The sequence below is a fragment of the Egretta garzetta genome, unplaced genomic scaffold (genome assembly GCF_000687185.1).
Source record: "Egretta garzetta isolate BGI_Z169 unplaced genomic scaffold, ASM68718v1 scaffold264, whole genome shotgun sequence".
NCBI lineage: Eukaryota > Metazoa > Chordata > Aves > Pelecaniformes > Ardeidae > Egretta > Egretta garzetta.
The window spans coordinates 4,821,113-4,836,047 of NW_009259685.1; positions in this window are offsets into that span (position 1 = coordinate 4,821,113).

The following is a 14,935-nucleotide window of genomic DNA, read 5'->3' on the forward strand; positions in this document are numbered from 1 at the left end:
ACCCCAAACAGCTGTTCGCTTAATCACAACATAGTTTCAGTGGCTTTGGTATCATGGTAGTGCTTATTAACAGTAGTTGTAAGTAATAATTCCTTTACCATTACATATTACATCAATGTACTTTCAAGGGCTTTCTAGAAGGAGGTCGAGACCATTAATTCTATGGTAAAGAATAGAAAAGGAGCATGCGGGTTTTGGTGAAAAAAGAATAATTCTGAAGTTGTAAAATCACAAAGACAGTAATTGATATTGTTAAGCCAATTTTTGTCCTTAAGCTTTCAGATTTCCAATTTATTTCTAGTGAAATGTAAACAAAACATAAACACATATGTGCACATGCACACACACACTTTCTATTTTAATTGTTTAATAAACCATGATGATCTCTGTCATGGGGATGCAAATCAGCCAGAGCTATATGGTGGACCTGCCTAAACCTTCTGCTAGTAGTGGGAGCAAGGTCTCTCTATAAGACCAAGAAAGATTTAAATCCAAGTCAGATTTTATTAGACTATAAAACAGAATAGTTAACTTTTAAAATAGAGAAAACTCAAGATGACTGAGTAAGTGAGGACAGAAAAGTAGGTTTGATAAATCAGTCTCTTCCCATTGCTGTACCTTTAGAGGACATGCCCTTGCTCTTGTGTTTGGTTTTGGTTAACTCAGAGTGTTCCTGGAAAGAAAGAGATTGTGTGGAGTCTTCTTCGGTCTGGAGGGAGATGCTCCTCATCTCAGGGGTGTGACTGCACCCATTACTCCTTCTTTCCTCTGCTGGTGCTCCTTGGTCCCTGCTTCTCAGGGAAGCCTCCCCTTTAGACAGCCTTACTCTGTACTGCCCACCTTTTCTTCTGGAGAGCCTCTGGTTGCTCCTAGGGGAAAGACCAGTCCTCCTGTCCTTCCTCCAGAGAGTTGCCTGACCCAGTCTTTTCTTAGAAGAACATGACATGTTTCATAGTGAAGTTCAAACAAAGGAATAAAATACATGTCATCCATTCTTATTTTAAATAGCATTTAGATAAAAGAAAAGTTTATCTAATATGAAAAGGCACTCTCAGTCACAGCAAAAATATGTGGGATAGTTATTTCGTGTTTGTGAATAACGATAGATTTCATAAGAACTGCTTCCACCCCACCACCCCCCCAATGTGATTCTTATGAGTTTTTGTTTGAATTTCTGAGGCATTCCCTTCATGGTGTTCTCATAATAATTTATTTTAACTTTTTAGTTAAATTATTTGTTTGCTTTCAACTTTCTGCAGCTGAGTTTGATATATATAACTAGATAAATATACAGAGACCTATGGAGATACATACATAGCTTTTTCTGTTAAGATTTTACAGTTTAAAGAAAACTGGTAATACGAAATGGCACAAAACACCAGTACTGCAGATAAGAGGACAGAAATGCACAGTATTAAATATTTGTAACTAGAGGTAGAACAGGCTACTACTTCAGCACATCATGATTATAGCCTTGATCCTTGCAGGCACACTAACTTTGGCATAACATGAAAATGCAAGGCTTTGTACCAAGAGAATACCAGAAATTTGTCTGTTGGTTAATTGACTCTGTATAGAATTTATTATTCATCACTATCCTGCAGAGCCAAAGTCAGATTATAGCACAGTATCACCATGGTTGCAGTTAGGCCAAGCTTGATTTTCCTCTAAAGGTGGAATCCTCTGGGTGCTCTCAAAGTCGCACACAGACTGCGGTTTTACTTTAATGATTTCAGCCAAAGAACGGACACTGATTAAACGGAGGGCAGGCAAAAGCTACAATGTAAATCAAGTTTCCTGAGACTCGCTCAGGGTGATTAAAGCAGAGATTCCTGATACACACCCATAATAAGTGTGAGCTGTTTGCAATTATTTAGGTGCTTATACATTTTTAATGAGGAGCTAAGGGCTTTAACAGGCAGGAGCAGTGATGGGGGCGGGGGGCAGGAAATCCAGTGACATTACATATTTGACCAGTGCAAGCAGGGAATAAAGATCATGTACATCATAGCAGATTTAAAAGAAGAGAACATACATATAAAGTGGAATGGGGGAGCAGCTGGTCCTTCTCCCTTCCTTGTATGCAAAGACAAGGATCTGCTATAAGGCTTTGCACCCTTAGAGATGTGCTGTGTGAGATCTGAACCTTTCCTTCTGCCTTTCCATGTACAAATCAGAATACTATGTGCAAGGGGAGTTGTGTATATCCAGGAGGGGGCCATCTGTATGTCTCACATTTGAACAGTATTCACTGCATGGTCTGATTCAGCTGAGAATACCTCATTGAGAGGTATTGGCCGCACCACACCTCTCTGAGGCTCCTCTGCTACAGATGAATAGGCACAGTTTTGTGGTAGGGACTTTGCACCTGCTCTCTCTTACCGTTTCCAGCTGGTACAGGCAATGCTGTTCACTGAAATGAATACAGACACATGCAGGAAATAAAGACCACAGAGCAAAGCACAAGAATTCTGTCCCTCTTGGAATTTCCCTACGCCTCCTTCAAGCTCAACCCTTCTCTCTCATGCTAGACTACTTCTAGAAACTACTCAGCTGAGTTCCGCAGCAAGAGTCAGGGGTTCATTTCACAGGTGGCAGAGAAGAAAGTGGTATTGGCAGAGACTGAAGGGTCTGCTCCTCCCACAGATGGCTGTCACCTTGAGGCATGCAATCTAGAAAGCTCCACAGGACAGCTACTCCACAGGCTTGCCTACGCACATCAAACATCAAAGGACCCATAGGTCCACTGGCAGGTGGCAATTATTGGAAGAGAGGAGCGATCTTAGGCATCTCTGGACCCTGCAATAGTGACTCCCACTTACTCCTAAGAAACAGACTCCCTTAACACTCCCCAAAGGAGGTTTCATAGGGTTTGACCTGTGGGTAAAATTCCCTGCCTACTGGTAAATGGATCAGTCTTGAGCATGCAGGATATGTGAGATCAGAGATTATAAGGTCACTTTGTGCCACTTTACAGCATACCTCTAGTTCTTGTAGTCCTGTGTGCTTCAGAGGGAAGCAGAGCAATGCTTTCTTATCTCTCACCAGCAACCAGAGGAACCCTCACATAAGATAAATACCTATATAAACACAGTGCAAAAAATCATGATTCTATTCATTGGAGATGTTAACACATCAGATACTCAGGGATTCAAACCACATGTTTAATTTTTTTCTATTTCCTCAGTTTTCAGAGGTGTATACACAATCCTTGTTCCTTTTCTGTCATGCACAAGGAGCTTCTGGGTATCCTTCAGTCTGCTAGTGATGTGTTTGGATGTTTACTTATGATTCCACAGCTTCTGCTAGAACAGGTTCAGACAACATACACTAAAATTTCCAGGATATCTTTAACAATCTCAAGTGGGCTTTTGTTTTCTTTCTGTGTTCATCTAAACCCAATTTATAAACTGTCTGGGTTCTTTTTTTAATTTTTTTTTGCAGCTGAGGCAAACATCACATCCTCAAATAATATCTCAGTAGTGCTAATTATTTTTGGCTTCTCACAACATTATCCGACACTGTCATATTTCTTACTAACAGGAAATATTGTAGCCCCCATTAGTCAAGATTACATTTTACTTTAATAGTTTTAGAGACTGAGAAACAGATATGGGACTGGTTGGATACATTTCCACCACTAAAGAAAACAAAGCTTGCAGACATATGCATATCGGAAGGGGCTTGCACGACAGCTAAATACCCAGATTCTTGTTTTGTTCCTTGTCATTTAAACAGGCTTAGTTTTTCACATGAAAGCACTGAGAAATATATGAGAAGTAGCTGGCAAAGGCAAAGCAAACTTAGAAGAACTAGGATGACATGTTCTTATGAGACACTATGTCTTTAAGCCATGTAAGCCTGTGTAACCTGCTACCTAAGTGTTAGGTTATGCCTAATCTTGTATAAATACATGTAGATGGAAATTTCCTTGAGATTGACATTGATACAAAATATTGCCTGATGATGGAGCAATTGCAAGACACTAAACATAGAAGACTCATAAAATATGTTTGAAAATAGGTATGAGAGGTGTGGCTCCAAGTCTTAAAGTATCAGTCAAACTCCAGGATATATCAGCAAACAGTACCAAGACGGGTATCAGTGGGGCTTGAATATTTATACTTCAAAAGGCTTAATGCTGTAGACAACATAGGAGGAAATAAGACATGCTTATTCCACCCATTGTTTTAAGAGACAGTCAAACTCCTCCTCTTTCCTTATTCATCTGACTTTTCAACAGTTTTATGGGTAAAAAGCTGGGTTATCAATTACTTTACTTTGATTTTTATTTTCTGGTGTATAGATTTTCTTGAATTTTCCATTAATTTGCAGCATGATTATGAGCCTTGCTCTTACACTCTCACTTGAAAGCAGAAGATAATAGAAATATAATTATGTGCATTTTGAATGTTATCTCTGTTTTGTCACACGGGAGCAAGCACTCAATACAACTATGTGGGAAGTATTTGGATGTAACCCCAGGCAACGTATCTGAAAATGTCAGATGAATATATCAGTGTTTCACAGCAATCTCCTGCTGTGAAGGTTTCTTCATGTTTCATTTAAACAGACAGTTTTGTTGTCAAATAAAACATTAGGAACATTCGGAGCCTGAGTTTTGCTTTGAACAGAGAAACTTTACAAAGATTGGAAGAATTCTTATTGAAAAGCCTCACAGAGAGGCACACAAAAATCAGGTGGCTTGGTAGAGAGAGATTTATGTATATATATTTACTGTAAACCACACCATATTTTTTAGCCTGATATGCTGTTTTGATAGAAGCTATAGTAGAAGCTTTCACTTACTGTGTCTTCCAGCCATAATGACATAGATGCAACTCAGTAGTGTGTCCAAATGGTGCTTTAAAATGGTTTTGTATGCAAATACATTGCAACATCTTGCTTATTAAACTACAGCTGAGAGAAAAATGGGAAAAGCCCTCACTTAAAATGTCTTAGCAAAGCAGGTAAATTCATGCTTACCTTGAAGCCTGTTAGTAATTCTATTTATTTTAATAATGGATTGGCTTTAGTTGGAATAGAGTTAATTTTCCTCATAGTAGCTTATATGGTGCTACATTTTGGATCTGGGGTGAAAATGGTGTTGATAACACAACCATGTTTTAGTTACTGATGAGCAAAGCTCACAAAGCATCAAGGCCTTTTCTGTTTCTCACACTGCCCTGCCAGCGAGTAGGCTGGGATGGGCAAGAAGTTGGAGGGGAACACAGCTGGGGCAGCTGACCCTAGCTGACCAAAGGGATATTCCATACCCTGTAACATCATGCTCAGCAAAGCTGGGGGAAGAAGAAAGAAGGGGGGGACATTCGGAGCGATGTTGTTTGTCTTCCCAAGTTACAGTTACGTGTGATGGAGCCCTGCTTTCCTGGAGATGGCTGAGCACCTGCCTGCCCATGGGAAGCAGGGAATGAATTCCTTGCTTTGCTTTGCTTGCGTGCATGGCTTTTGCTTTCCCTATGAAACTGTCTTTATCTCAACTCACGAGTTTTCTCACTTTTACTCTTCTGATTCTCTCACCCATCCCACTGGGGGATAAGAACATGAAGGGCTCCTATTTGCCCCTTCTGCTACACAGTTTTCAAACCCTGAAGGAAGCCAAAATTTAATTATTGTTGTTTAAACAGAGGAAGTGTGATTCCTTGGTTTCTACATGATGACAAACACACTAAGGTTTGGAGTGAGGTCCAGCTACATTGGCCAATCTGTGATTTCATATAGAAAGCTTTTAATGTTAACCCTTTCTTACTAAAAAAGAATCCATGAGAGATATGACAGTGTGCACATCTTCTCCTTGAAATGGATCAGATTGCCACAATTTATGAGCAAAATGAAATAATGAGTCAATTTCTTTTGCAATTGTTTCATGTTCCATAATGTCTTACACTTTGGCTGGTGCCATATGAACACTAATGAGGTGTATTTAAGACAAACTAAGAGAAAGAAGAAAAGACGGGGGAATAAAGAAAGGAAATGTAAAAGGCTGGGTTTAGACTTCAGAACTCATTGTTTCTCTTAGGCACACAAAATAAAACTCATTGCTGATCAGCTGTTCACTGGGAACAAAATGAACTTAAGAATCATTCATGTGAGGTCACCCACTTCATACGTAGTTGAATTAGCATGTTACTGGGCATTCCGCATTTCTATGAGGAGTGACCCAATCTTTCACAAATAATGTATGTTGCTAGCACAAATCATTGCCACTTTAGTTGCTTTTGTTAGCAGAGCTGACTGAAAAAAACAAGGCTTTTGATCGATAAGAAATTGGCTTTTTTATTACCCAGGAAATGGAAATTCCTCTATATACAGTGTAACTGATATCTGCAAGGAAGCTCTGGAGTTTCTACACTTGGGTAGGATTCAACATTGAAATAAACAAAAAGCAGGGCATAATCTGAAAGATTTTTTTTTTTGATCCTAATTGATAATATTTGCAAAATATGCTTCAATTTCTGTCTCTCAAATGATTATTTCCACTGCAGAACATGTAGTCTTCTCTGTTAAGCATTTTTACTTGGACTGCTTGTTGCATGAGTCTAAGAAGCCATCCTCTCTCTTTCTACAGAGGCAACAGAACTGAGAAGAGATAAGAAAGCCAGCCAACATCCTAAATAGTGACATCAATTCACGGTCTGTGAGATCCAAACTGTTTGGGTCATACTTGCCTTTAGTAGAGATTTTCTGCCACTTGGTTTCTGAACACTTTCAGTTGAAGTCAATCTAGGACTTCTACAGGAAATAAACTTTATGGAGGAGTAATGAATGGATTGCTTGCGGTGCTGCTTTAGTTATAGTCAGGTAAAAGGAAGAAATCTGAAAGATAGCAGGAAACATTTTCAAAGCCTAAAAGGGCAAACAGATTGCTTAACAGGCAATATGGACTGAACAAAGGGAGGGAAAAATTGTAAAGGCAAGACAGCAGAAAGCTAAGGTAGACTGAGAAGCCCACAAGTCAGGGAGCAATAGTTTGAACTCTTTTGAAATGCAAGGGAAAAACATTGATGTGGAAAGATGTGAAGAGAAACTGTCCATAATAGCAATAAGATTTTTTTTCAATAGAGTTAGTCAAATGGGCACAATTTACAGCTATACTATTCTGCTGAGGAGGCAATTTGATGCTTGCTGTACTAGATGCTGTCTGTTTGTGTTTTACTAGGTGTGGATATTCTGCTGGAATTGTCCATTTGATTTTTCATGGCTGATTTGTGCTTAATTTTATGAGCCCTTCTCAAGGTGGGGTCCTTGCACCTTCCCTGAGGATTCAGGGCTGAGCGATGCTCGTGTAGTGCAGGATGGGAGGAACAATGGATGTGAAGGGACTCAACAGAGAATTCCTGTGAAACACAGGGAGCAGTTAGGCAGCTAGGACTTGGAAGGAAGGGCCTGATCTGTCCAGTTTGCTAGAACTCAGGAAGCTTCAGGAAATTACTGGACCTAGGGCAGGACTGAAGGACAGTGGAAAGATAGTTTAGATAGGCAGGAGTCTTGTTTACAAACCGTCTTATTTATATCTCAGACAGCAGACCTGTGTTTTCTCTGTTTAAGAATTTTATTGGTCTGGTCTGGGTTGTTATAAAACGTCATTTTAACATCTAAAGCTGGATTGGATCAAAGAGCACTGGCAAAATTCCCTCAGATCTCTGGCTAGCTTGAAGGGAAGAGTAAGAGGAAATCAGCAATATAGAGCCAAGGACAGGTGATACCAAATAGCAAGAGATTCATGATTTTGCTAGGTAAAATACCTAGGTAAAGGCCAAAGCTGTTGTGAGTTGCACATAAGAGGGTATCGGCCTCTTATTGTTCATGGCTATTGCAAATGGTATCTGCAACAGTTCTAGGCTCTACTTCAGTAAATTCTGAAAATAAATAGAGAAAAAACTATCAAAATGTCAAGATGCTGAAGAAGCAGCCTGTGGGGAATGATTAAGTAAGTGAAAAGATGCAGTTCTCCTATAGAGGAGATACTAAATCAGTCACAAATGTTTGTGAAAGATTGGCATTATGGAGTGAGAAGGTTAACTGAAGGTATTCCATCAGAATGCAATAAAGGTGTGATGATATGATAACTCAAATTTCCACCAGACATTAAGGACTGGCAAGATGCAAACTGACTATGGAATCCCCACACTTCTTGCTGACTGTAGATACAATCAGGAAAATTGTTTCCCATAGAACAGTCCTGTGTTTTCAGGAAATTGAGCAAGATTTTTAAAAGGCTTTTCCACCTTCCCTTGTGGATTAGAGAGCAAGCATTTTCCACCTCTAGAGTTATTCTAAAATTAGAATAAGAATATATTAATAACTCTAGAATACAAGGCCTTTGTCAATTCATCCACTCTTACATCTTGTTTTTAATATCTTTGACATCGGTATAATAGAGAGCAGGCAGCAATCAAATTGCAGACCTACCCGGTACCCTTTGAAAGGAAGAAGTTATGCTTCTACACAGAACTCTGTTGAGCAACAGAGAGTTTGCTGGTAAATACTGTTGTAAATATATAATTTAATTGCTTTCAGTGGTTGTTGCAAAAGCAATCTATGCCTCCAGCTCATGGAATAAAATGTTACTGCAAAATAGTTTAATAAAATATGTTTCTTCACTGTAATACTTCTAACTTTTGTATATTCTACTGAGGTTATTTTTAAAGAATGAAACTTACTTATGTGTATTAGCTTTCCGGAAAAAATAGCAACAGTAATTACAAAATCCTTCTCAAAATCACGTTATTCTGATTACATGTGGTGAACCTGTTGAGAATACCTTTTTTCCTCAGGCTTTCTTTCTGCTTTTGTATCCTAATGAAGACCCAGGGTAAAATATCCACAGCTGAGCATAGTTAAATATTTCATATTAAGTTATGGAGAATTTCCCAAAATGTGCATTTTCTGAGAATTGTTTGTGTAATGCTTTTGTTCTGTATACATACATTAGCACTAGACTTGTTGTATGTCTGTTTTTGAAATAAGGTTAAATCTTTACATTCTTTATGATTTTTTTCTAGATAGATGGGAAGAGCTAAAATGATGCCTGGAGGACTAAAATGCAAAGAGTAAAGATTGCTGCACTGGATCCTTTTGAAGGAATCTAAGTATTTGGCCTTTTAATATATTTAATCCTATGTTTTATTGACGAAACCATATATAATCCTATAATATTCTATCTGAAAACATTTTTAGGTATCCTATGTTTCTGCTAGAAACTGAAACCATTCACCTTGTACAATGTCTAAAAACATATTATTCTATTTTACTCAAGAGATCAGTAACAGAATCTAATATCTGGCTAAGACAACCCAGTTTTTGAGTAGTTTCAAGTAATTATTGTAATAAATCTTGGTATATGTGAAATTTGAAACACCATGAGGATACTCTGGGGCAGTCTTTTATTGTGTGCCAGAATGTATTTACTGGTTACAGAAACTTCTGAAATTATTTAAGCCTTTATCAGAGATGTTATGCAGTGTTTTGGGAATTGTATTTGAAATAGTGATTGCTTTGGTATGTTTCATTTACACTATCCTTTTCACTGTCATGAAGTTTTTCCACAGAGCAACTGCTCTTGTACACATTAGTTCACTAGAAATGGTGTTAAGTGCCCTGATTAACTTCATTGACTTAATGTAATGAAATAGCTGTCAGTGCTTATATTGCACTGCTAAAAATGACCCTCAGATCTAAATTCTTGATACCATCAATCTACAATCCAAACTCTATAGCACATGAAGTTGGTGAGGCAAAGTCTGGAGGCCAGTACACAAGAGGGTTGAAATGGGGCACATAATAAAATTAATAATTTTGAGGGTTAGATTTAAAGAAACCATGTTCAGTAGCACAATGACCAATGTGTTTATTTAGCACAGCACAATGAAGTAAACACTTTCACACTTAATAGATAAACTCCCCAATGATTAAAAGTATTGAACTTTTGGATTGAATGGATATAAAGTAGGTAGGAACAAACGTAGTTTGAAAATTAGAATGTTATTTTGATGTAATCTTACCACTTTTATGAAGAGGCATTTTTAATGTAGTTGCCTGTGACAAGAAAAAAAAAAACAACCCAGGATGCCTCTTCCTGGCTATATTTATTTCTGAAAGAACCAAGCATTATGTACTTTAGAGACAAAGGAGCCACAATTCTGCTTCTGTAAATATTGTTATCAAGCATTCTATAATATGTTGTTTAAAATCTTCTAAATATTTATTCTGTGTGTACCAAGCAAAACTCTTGTCCATCAACGTACCTCCTTCCTGATCGAAAGAATCCAATATCTCTATATAGCATATATTTGATATTCAGACAATAATCATGAGCAGACTCACCACTGGTAAAGAAAAAGCTAAAAAATATTTTTGAGGCCTCTTTTCCAGCAATATACATGTGAAAAGTTCCACTCAACTGTATCACAAATCAAAATATTACAACAAACAGAGGATGGTCAGTAATATATAACTGCAGGGAAAAAGACAACTGGTTTGATCAGAAATACTTGCTCTTCCTTAGAGAAAATGTTATTTTTCCTTGAGTCAGTCCATGGCCTCTACAGACTTGCAAATGCATGGAGTAAATGACTACTAAAAATAAAATGTTTTTTCTATCCCTTTATGGTTTGTATGTGAGACAGAGGGAGAAAAAGAGACTGTATGTTTATGCAGGGCTGGTGTCATGTTGTTCAAAGGGAATTGCAATCATCTTGATTTAGCAGGGCTGGATCAAGAAGATTACTCCTGATATTGCTGAATGAAAATAATCATATATTAATGAATACTAAGACAAGTATGACAAAGATGATAATTAATAGTTTAATACATTTTTTATTAGGCCTCTTGTAACACATTAGAAGAAAAACCAAGATAAGTTGATTGAAATTATTTCAGAAAGCTACTAAATTCCTGAGATTTCTGCTGTAATGATAGTCATGATAGTCTTTGAATGCTGATGTGAACCATCTGATGCAGAAAGACCTTTCTTTGACTCAGAACAGTGGACTTGAGGTCATGAAATGAAGTCTAATATCTAACCAGTGTTTCTGTGTTTGATAACTACAGCAACCTTCAAGCCAGCTTTAACTTCTCACAAATCAAAAGCAAAAGGAGTCCTAAGTCTGAGTGGGACCTGACTGAGAAGACTCACTGGTGGCATTTTTAAAAGGTTCTTGGTGTCAACTATTAGAGCAGAGAAATCAATCCTCCAAAACCAGCCTGAATCAAATGTAGTGGCATCAAGATCCACTCTTCCACTCTTCTTGGGATGTGATGGGAATTAAAGTCAATTTAATGAATTGTTCAAAAATGAGAAGTTCACACAAAATAAAAGACTTTTTTTTTTTTTTCTCTTCAAAGGAAAATAGGCAAGGTCACTGAGCATAACTTTTCTAATGTGGTTGTAGGATGTAAAGTTATGGGAATATCTAACATAAGAGCTAACTTGGACAAAGATTAATGCAATACTAGTTAGGTCAATTCAGTGTTATTTGAGACTGCAAAGGGCAATTCATAGGTTCAAATCTAGTGCAAACTATTTCTGAAACGAACATGTAGCAAGCATGGGAAAAATCATAACTTAACCCCATGAGATCTAAGTGAAACATGCAGGTGTGGATTTGGTACATTATTTTCACATTATAAACTGATAACTCTCTTAACATCCCATATTCTTGTTTTATTCATCCATTTTCATCGCTATGCTCAATTCTATTTAGAACATTTACTATGGCTCTTAGAATTATGGTGTGTGACAGTGCCAGTTTTGATAGGTTTAGTAATAAAACTGGCCGAACCAGGACAAACTGACAGTTCCTTTGCAGTTTCCATATTACAGTGCTCTGAGTCAGTCCTTCAAAAAGAGAAATATGTACAGATGTTAATAACTGCATATACAGAGTGAGAATTTTGTGGCAATACCTACTTCACTCAGTGCAAGGTAGAAAGCTTGGGGTCTCATAATCATCAGACAATGAGCAGTAGGGCTGCTTACTAGAGGTTAAGGAAAAGAGTGTTTGAAGACTTGTATCCTGGCCCAGATAATGCAGGTAGGGTGACATAACAGAGGTAACTTTGGCTGTAAGGAAAATAGGCCTCCCTGCTACTGTGGGAGCTTCTCTGAGAGCTGGAAGTGGGTTTAAAATGTCACCATTCAGAGTGCAGAGCCCCTGAAGTGTTCCCATGGTTGATGCAACTAGCTGCTGTTTTCGTAACCTGGATTCTTTGACACCACTTGATAATGCAGGAGTATGGAGAGCCATGTACTATGTATCTATTTGCTGTTATGTTAGCTTGGGGACTGAGTGCACTCCTGGGCCCAAGCTCCTTAATTCTGCATGCTGCATGCCGGGCCGAAACAAGCAGGAATTGCAAGGCATCAGAACCCAGTGGGGACAGGGCCCCTGAACACTGTCATAATGTTGATGAAGTCTCTGATATTATAACAGTATGCATCGCCTGAGAAATTGCCCCCCTATGTGGAAGTCACGGCCCATTAACCACTATGAACGAAGTACCTCTAATAGCAACATGCTGTATAAATAATTCTAAGATACTTGCTTACCTAAAGAAATTGAGTTCAACATTCATTCTTCTCTACTGCTGTTTTAATTGAAAGTGCTTACAAAATCAATTAAAATCTCCTTATGAGGAGCTGTATTTCAAAAAGCAATTAACAGTTTCTGAAGCAATGTTTGCAACCAGTTTCAGGGCTCTTTATATCTTTTAGGATAACATCTTATGTATTAGTTTTACAGAAGTAATGTGTTTATTGCACTGATGATGTAATTATGTCTTATGTGACTCAGGTATGCTATAACTGTTGACCTTTTTAGTGCCACCAAACAGAAAAGCCTGATGCACCCCTAGAATAATAGTTTTAGCTAAATATTTTTAAAGTGGATAAATCATATTAAAACCTCATTAACCTTCATTCTTCCATGCAAATTATTAAATAAAAAAGCATGTTACCAAGATTACTCAAGGTTAAGCAATAACTACAAGAGCATAAATGAATGTATAAATGCATAAATTAATTTGGAGTGGGTTAAACAAGAGTACTTATTGGTTCTCATTGAGAAAAATCGTCATTCCCACTGGGAGTTTGTTTGTTATCTTCCATTGGTGGTTGTCTATCCTACTGCAGCCTGCTGTAACAGTAATTGCACATGATACAAGTTTAATAACACACAGGTCTCTGGGGTAGATAAAAGTTATTACAATAATTTTCACCTCTTATTAGAAATGATAATTTATATAAGCATATCCTGTAGTAGAATGAAACATAAATATGCTGTATATCAAGGGGGTTTTATTCCACGTGTTGTTTTTTCCCTATATTTGCTGCAGTTGCCAACAGAAACAGCTGTATAGTCAGTGTGTGTGTTGAGATGTATGGATATTCAGCTGCAGCTCCATTTTTTTTTTTGCAGTTTTGCAGGGATGACTTCCTACAGCTTCATTAATAGAAGTCATAAAAATGGAGATCCAGAAATAGCCTTGTCCAAGAGGTCATCTAGTCTTAACCCCATGTACTGAGGAGGGAGACAGACCATCCTTCACAGACATTGTCCTATCCCAAACACTGAAGAACACTTCCCCTGTTTTTTCCTAGCTTTTCTGTTTCACTCCTCTACCATCCTACAGTTTCACTGTTCTTCCCATCACCCTTCTCTCAAGTCTTTTTGTAGATTAAGATAATTTTTCCTGTCACACCCCTCTGGTGGTTACAAAGGACAATTTGTGTCTCTCTCCTGATATATTATCTTTTTAAAAAGAAATCCTAACTCCTTCAGCCTTCAGACTAGCCAGAGAAAGCTCACTAGAGACTTTTGCAACCTACATTACCCAAAACTGGTCATAGAGCTACCCAAAAGTGGGCATAGCTTCAGCTGAGGCCTTAGGGGGTAAGAGCAGAGTAGGTTCTTACCATCCCAGTGCCTCCCTGCACGCGCTGTGTGACTGACCCCTGGGCCATTGCCTCCTAGCCGCAAGGACTCCCTTCTTGGTTTTGGCCCCTGTGAGCACTCTCTGGCCCCTAATGCCCAAGGGGAAAGCTGCCCTAGAAAAGAGGATGGAAGGCTGAATGGCCCTTTGCCTGAAATGATTCTTAGACATAGTTTGTATTTTTAAGTTATGGTAGTTATCATCATAAAAGTTGGTAGAACTCTGGTTTGCTTGTTTGCAGGCTCTTTATTTCCTTCATCTTGGATATTACACCTTGGTTCGCACATAGCTCTGTGGAGAGGGGGGGGGGCTAGACCTCGCCTGAGGATCCCTGGGCCCATGCAAGTGGAAGAAACTCCAGGGTGGAGCAGGAAGGGGGATGATGCAAACAGCTGGAATTCAGTGGAGTCTGCAAGCTGGGAGGCTCTGAGAGGGGCAGGGAAAGCATACACAGCCAAGGACAGAGGTGACAGGCAGGAGATTTTCCTTAGGAATGAGTGGACATGTAAAGAGTGTGTTCAACCCACTGAAGTCTGCTGGACTGGAGGATACATCAGTGGTGGGGATGAGGACTGGTTTTCAATTAATTTTATTTAGTACCTCAATCAGAAAGCAGAGTTTTGCTGCTCTCCCTCCACACACTTAGACGAATGTGTTCTCTCACCTGTTGCTGAAGTAATTAATGAAAATGTTAAGTGGAACCAGGCTTACATTGGATCCTGAGGGGTCTGACAGACTGTCCCAGTCTGGAAGACAACAACAAGGAACCAAAGCATCATGGTGCCTTACAATTAGAAATATTGTTAGTTAGAATGACCTCATTCAATTTACCACTTAGGGGAATGTTAAAACTTGTCTCTAGATGGCTAACTTAAAACTAGGCGATTGAACATACAGCCGTCTCCACAATTAAATATTTGACAGATTGTTACAGGAGCTCTTGGGGAGAATTTTGGACAGTTCAAGAGATTTTCACAGGAAG